This window comes from Otolemur garnettii, unplaced genomic scaffold (assembly GCF_000181295.1).
Source record: "Otolemur garnettii isolate 467f Iridium unplaced genomic scaffold, OtoGar3 scaffold00051, whole genome shotgun sequence".
Lineage (NCBI taxonomy): Eukaryota > Metazoa > Chordata > Mammalia > Primates > Galagidae > Otolemur > Otolemur garnettii.
In genome coordinates, this window is record NW_003852446.1 from 7,034,306 (window position 1) to 7,041,369 (window position 7,064).

Genomic DNA, 7,064 nt, shown 5'->3' on the forward strand with positions numbered 1-7,064 from the left:
GGTCCGTTTATTTACCACCTCATCTTTCTGAAATTAAGACATTGCAACCTGATTTCCAAATCCTAGATCATATCTATCTTATGTTGTGTGTGTGGTATATTCGTGAGTACATAAAGGTTACAGCGTGATTTTTAAAAACTAGGCAGCCAGAAAACAGTAAATAGAGGTAGCAATTGAGACAACATCACATTTCCTGTGAAATATATGTAGAGGTAGAGGTTGGTAGATTAACCTTGAGTATCTTTCCGTGTCAGTGAAAACAGTCCTTCTGGGTATAAGCAGAGCCATCATCTGTTCAATTCTAGCCCATGGAATGGGTTGTAACGAATCCCCCTCCTTGGCACCTGTTGCAGACTGCGTGGTGAGCCTATTCTTCTGATTAAAAGGGATTACATCCATTTTCTACAGATGGACTTAAATAGGCTTAATTAATAATTAGTCTAAAAATGAACTTTTCACTGAAGGAAGATGACGATACATCCCACCACCTTCCACCCGATGTGAAGTTGGAAGTCGCCTAAGAATGAATAGCAAATACAATTCCTGCCCTTCCTATTTCACAGAACTGTTATGAGGCTTGAAAGAGAGAATGAACACAGAAGTACTTTCGAATTCTTAAAACAAAGTTCAAGGGCTTGTTAATATTATTGCTCCTGTTAGCCCCAGTTAAAAGATGTGATTTCATGTTTATCACACAACTCAAAAAGAAGCCTCTGTTTCCTTGGCTGGTCTGTGATGCCTCCTTAAGGAGCCACTGCACAAAGTCTCCGGCTGCCACATCCTTTGTTTGGCACCTGTATTTACCAGTGGCTACCTACCTCCTTCACTCTTATTGCAGCGTAAACATCACTTGATCATCAACTTAACTATCAGGAGGGCAAAAACACTTCTGTGGGGCTGGAAATGGAATGCAAATGGAACATGAGCTAGAACAGGAATGCCACAGAGGAGACACCTGGGGCACTTTTGGACATTGAGATCACCGTGACTCTCATTTCATTTTTCTGGACCATACTCCAGCAGTGTATAGTCTGGGTATGAAAGATTATTTAAACGACAAAATTCTTCCTCTGGCCATCAAAATCATCCGAAATGCTCAGGAAAACGGTATATGAAATTCATCATTTGACTTTTCTTTGAGAGTCGAGGAATGGCAGCACAACTACCCAAGTATTTCTTAGACTGATTCTCTTCAGAGAAAAATCAGAAATTACAAACCATATGCATTTGCTAGTTACAAATCGAGGGGAATGGAAGAAAATCCCTTGAAGTCTCCAAAACAAAATGAAAGTGCTTAAGTGAAATGTTTGTAATTTTGCTGTCTCCAGACAAAGGCCTTAGAAACAGAGCCGCTGTAGGTTTTGAAAACTGGAGCTGCAGTGCCTCCTCCAGGAGAAGGGAGACACTTGCAGGTTAGAATCATCTCACGAACTGGCTCAAGCTCGAATAATTCTGGGTAGGTGGTGACTGAGAAAGATCCTCCTGGATGCTAGCAAGTGCTTCAATGAGCTCATGTTCGCCACAGAAAATTAATGGATTTTAATTTTCAGTGATTTGTTTTCATGGTCCCTGGGGAAATATGCAGAGCTACTGTTCAGACACTGTTTCATTTTAAAATCAACTCACTCCTAGCCTTGCAAGCAATGGGCAGAGGGCAGAAGGCATGGGTAGATTGTGAGGACAGCGAAGGGAAGGAACACTTTCTGGATGCCAGTTTGTACTGGGTGCTCTGGGCCAGCTCACTGTCTTGACTGGCATTATTATTCCTATTTATAGATGTGGCTTAGAGTAGTCCAAAAGTTGCCCAAGGTCACAGAATACTCTGACAGAGCTGGAAGTGTCATAGCACTGGTGTGTCCCACTCATCCCAGCATGCCCTGTGTCTAGTACCTGCTACAAGATAGGCAAATGTGCTGCAAAAATCCCATCCCCATCACCCCGTACAGCCACAGCCGACTCGTCTGTGATCTCTTCCGTGCAGCACTCGGGCCCCTGCCCATCTCAACAATAAAACAGAGATGCCACCAAAGGAAAAACTGTTCATGTTCCCTGGAAAGTAGGAACACAGGCTCGGCGCCTGTGGCTCAACCGGCTAAGGCGCCAGCCACGTACACCTGAGGTGGCGGGTTCGAATCCCCAGCCCGGACCCGCCAAACAACAATGACGGCTGCAACCAAAAAATAGCCGGGCGTTGTGGCGGGCGCCTGTGGTCCCAGCTACTTGGGAGGCAGAGGCAGGAGACTCGCTTGAGCCCAGGAGTTGGAGGTTGCTGTGAGCGCGATGCCATGGCACTCTACCCAGGGGGATAGCTTGAGGCTCCGTCTCAAAAAAAAAAAAAAAAAAAAGAAAGTAGGAACACAGAGCTGAGGAATAGGACACTGGGATTGCAGGCTGGTGCTGATTTTGATTCACTTGTCCCCAGGACTCAGTTTCCAATGCTTGTTGGGGGGGGCTTAAGTTCCTTCTGCCATAATATTCTATAGTTAGTAATAGCCACCACTGTGCTGAGGAATTTAGATACACATACACACTACGTAAATCAGAGCTTCTCAACCTTGGCACTGTTGGTGGCACTTGTTGTGGGGACCGTCCTTTGCATCGTAGGAAGTTTAGCACCATTCCTGGCCTGGAGCCCCTAGATTCCAATACTACGCACCCAAGGTCTGACAATCAAAAATGTCTTCAAGCATTGCTAAGTGTCCCTTTCTCATTTTGTAGATGAGGAAACTCAGGCAGAACAACTGTGCAAAATCACAGAGCGAGGGAGTAGCAAGGTGATGGCATCTAGAATCTTTTTGTCACCTATATTCAAAGGCTGTGCCTTATCATTTCTTCTTCATTCCTGCTGTAACCATTAGATGTTACTATCCCCTCTGACAGCCTCACCCCAGTAGACTGTGAGTTCTTTGAGGGATGGTATCTAGTATCGCCTGCTTCTAACATAGGAGTGCCTGGCCCAGTAGGTGCACAGATGCTCACTTAATAAATGAGTGGCTTTATTCCAGAACTTTAATCTTTCCCATTCAAATCCAGTCCATGCTGTTAATTTGAGTTACAAAGAAAAAGGTTAATTCGGCCAAGGCAAATTCCAACTAGCCTGTGTACAAAACGAGTAGGAAATGAAAATTTTGTATGAATAAATGGATGTTTGGACGCTCAGAATTTAACAACCCTGTTGGGTAAGGTTTAGGAATTTATTGTTGCCTCTGGAACCAAAGAGCAACCCTGATTCCTATCATCTGTACCCAAAATTGAGGTCGGGCAAAAGCTAGGCAGTGAAGTGTGTGTTACTTATAAAGGATTCGATTGTGCCTGCTACACATTAGGGCAAGTCTTCCGGGGTGGAAGGAAGTGCCACTGTCCTTCCTACAGAAGGTATCCAGTGACTTTCTGGCAATTGGACATGCTTGCTTTCTGCTATTTATCTAGCAGTCAAGATGAATTGTTCCGAGCAGCCTTTGTGCCACCTGCCTGGATGAAAGAGCCTGCAATGTGGGACTGTTTAATAGAAATTTCCCTCTGTGAGAGGCCAATTGACTGACCCTGCTTAGGATTAAACTAGCCACCCTGACATCTGCATAAAGCCCTAAACCGAAGTGAAGGGTGTGGAATGATCAGTTCTCAGGCAGGGAGTAGTACAAGGGGGCACCAGTTAAATTTGCACGTCTTAATTTGCGCCTCGTGATTCTCTCTCCTTCTCAAATGCCACCGCATGTGCATGGAGTTAAAACGAGCAGCGTTGTCACGATGCGGCCAAGCCTGATTAGACAGCCTGGAATTCACTTCCCCAGTTTTCTGCGTGGGCTGCACACAGCGTGAGAGGGAATGAGAGAAAAGGCTTCGTGGGTAGGAGACGGCTGCACCGCAGATGACACACAGACGCCTGACAGGCCATCGCTCATTCCAGGAGCAAGGCGCTCTGCAGAGGTCTGGGGTTTCTCTGCTGCAGTTTTGTCAGCACCGGGCAAGGTTATGTCATCCTCAGCATCACCATAACCGGCGTTGTTCTGTCCCCGCTCACTCCTTTTCTTTCCCTCCCCTTCCCTCTCCCCTCCCTCCCTCCCTCTCTTTCTCTCTTTCTTTCTCTCTCTCATATTTATAGGCATTAACCCTTCCTTTTTTTCACAGCTCTTAAAAAGAACAAATTATTCGTGCTTCCGTGCAATGTTTTGCATTAAACTCTGAACCAGGGCAGACACTCTGAGTTATTTGAATCTCCAGTGCCTGACGTATTGAGCCCCTGGTGTGTCCTTTGGCTTAATAGATGCTGACAGACTGGCTGAAGGACTGAACGAGCGAATGAACAAACAGGCAAACAAAGGAACAAATAAACCAGCATGTCAGAGTTGGGGCTCAGCGTTCCTCTTTGTGGAGGCAGCGGTTTCTGTCGTCTCTTTAGCCTTTGCCTGCTTTACTCTGACCCAACACGGTGAAATATGTGCAAAACTATAATGCCTGAAAGACCATTTGTAAGAGTGCAGAGGGCGATAGGATTGAAAGGACTGGCCACAGGCTGAGACAGATGATGGAGTGCACTTCACCTTTGTGACTTACACACTGAGAGACCTTGGTCAAGCAAACAAACTCTCCCAGCCTTTGCTCCTCCATAAACAAAATGTCCCCATGCAGCCGGCACAAAGACTAAATAAAATGACATGTGAGGCGCAAGACGTGGCACCAGGCATATCACAAGCACACCAGAAATGGTCCTGCTAGTGAGACAGTAAAAACAATGCTCATGTTGGTCCTGAGTATTTGGAAAGACTTGAGCTGCTGAGATAACCTACTACTTCTTGATACATTTGAGATGAAAAGATAACCTATAAAGAATAGTTGGGTTTGAGGCTTAATACCGTAAGTCTGGGTTTTCCATATATACCATATGCCATAAATATGTTTAATTTATCCATTGGCAAAAGAATCCTATTTAAAACTGCTTCATTCCTAAGTCTCTCATTACTGTGAAGAGATTATAAATGCTGGACGAATGATTACTATACTCACTTTATTAACATTCTGTAAAAGGCAGCACATTGATTGCTTGGAAAGGAAAATGTATGGCAAGCTGGACCTGACATCAACCTTTCAAGCAGATAAATCAGGGTTACTCATTCTTCAGCACTATTGACATCTGGGGCTGGATCATTCTTTGTGGTAGGGGTCTGTCCCAGGCATTGTGGAACATGTAACAGCATACCTGGCTTTCCCCCCACCCCAGATGACAATAGCAGCCCACTCTTCTTCCCCAGTTGCGACAACCCAAACTGTCTGCAGGCAGTGCCAAATGTCCCTTGAGGATCAAAATCCACACCCAGCCCCAACTGAGAACATCTACGATAGAATAATGAGTTCTAGCACATTGGGAACAGGGCAATTGCCAGTCATAGATGTCCTTTGGTTTCTGGAAATTTACATGCCTGCATAGGAGGACCTACAGAATCCGGTCCAGAATCGCCTCGCCCTTCCACCACACTGGCTGGAGAAAATGTGCTTCTCTATTCACACATCGAGTCTGCTCCCCAAAAGCTTGCTCACCAATTCCAACTCCCTCCTAAGAAATCACACTACATCCTCCCGCTCTCTGTTTTAATAGAAACCACCCAGGTAGCTTCTGTGTGTTTGCTGTGGAGAGGCTCTTACAGCAACTGCCACCATCAACTCAAAGGCTTCTTGCGTTCACTCTCAGGAGTCCTTTATGCCCACACAGGCTGAAATGGGACCTAGAATAAGAGCTTTGCCAGGCAGGAAAACAAATGAATAAAACCTTGATGCAATTCAGAGCCACTGCAAAACTTGTCTTTATCCTAACCAAGTAAAGAGCAAAGAAAAAGAGCATCACAAATCAAAAGAAATGTGGCCTCACTAGAAAGTGAAAAATCTCAGAATAAAACCACATCCTTCAGAGAAAGTGAATAAAGCTCTGTAATTGGGTCAAAGCAAGCAACATTTCAAAATTGAGGACAAAAAATTTCCATAAACCACAGAGAAGACATTTGGAGAAGATATTGTTTTTCAAGTTTAGTTCTGTGTAAAGCAATACATCAATCCTCTGTCTTTTGGCAGAGAGAAAAGATTAGGAAGGCATGATAAGGCAAATACTATGAGAAATAAATCGTCTTAATTCTGAAGTCTGCAAAGCAACATGGAAAATATTCTTCTGATAAAATATAAAATGGAAAAAGCAAGATATAAAATTACACAAGTGCTATGAATGATGCTGCATAAGAAAAAAGTAGAAGGAAAACCAGTTCCCATGTGCTGAGGAATTAAATTACCCCAGCCCACGTGCTGTGCCTGGAGATACTTTTAAAAATATACCTCCCTGATCTTTCACAACTACCCTATGAGAGAGGTGTTGTTTTCTGCTTTTTATGAAACACGAAAATAGAGGCACGGAGCTCAGAGTCGCACGGGTAGAAGGAACTAAGACTGACTCTTCATGATCCCAAATCACCATATCATTAGCAACCTGGCTGCATCACACCCATATTTGCAAACCCAGAGGAAAAGACTAGAAAGGAAGATAGCAAAGGGAGTATTATGCTAAGATAGAGAAGAGATTTTATGGGCAATTATTTTTCATTTCTCAGCTTCTGTTACATTGTTATAGTGCTTATACAAATAAAATGTTTAAATGTATGGTCTTCCCATTCAAAAGAGATATCTCCATTCACGCATTAATTTAATCATAAGTTTACTCTAGGAAGATAAAGGACATGTTTCCCAAACGTGGAGCTGCTACTATTTGTTTGATGGCTCAGTTACTGATTTGAGATCTTTCTTCTCTATTAATATGCGTAAATATACATATAAGCCTTTATAACTATAAACTCCTCTCTAGTTACTGCTTGCATTGCATCTCATAAGTTTTGGTATGTTGTTTTTTAAAATTATTATTTCAAAATATAACACGGGTACAAATAACGGAAGCTTTTCAAAAGAAGATAGACAAATGGTCAATAAATATATGAAAAAATGCTCCATGTCACTAATTATAAGGGAAATGCAAGTTAAAACCACAATGAGATATCACCTTCCCCCAGTTAGAATGGATTTTTTTTTTT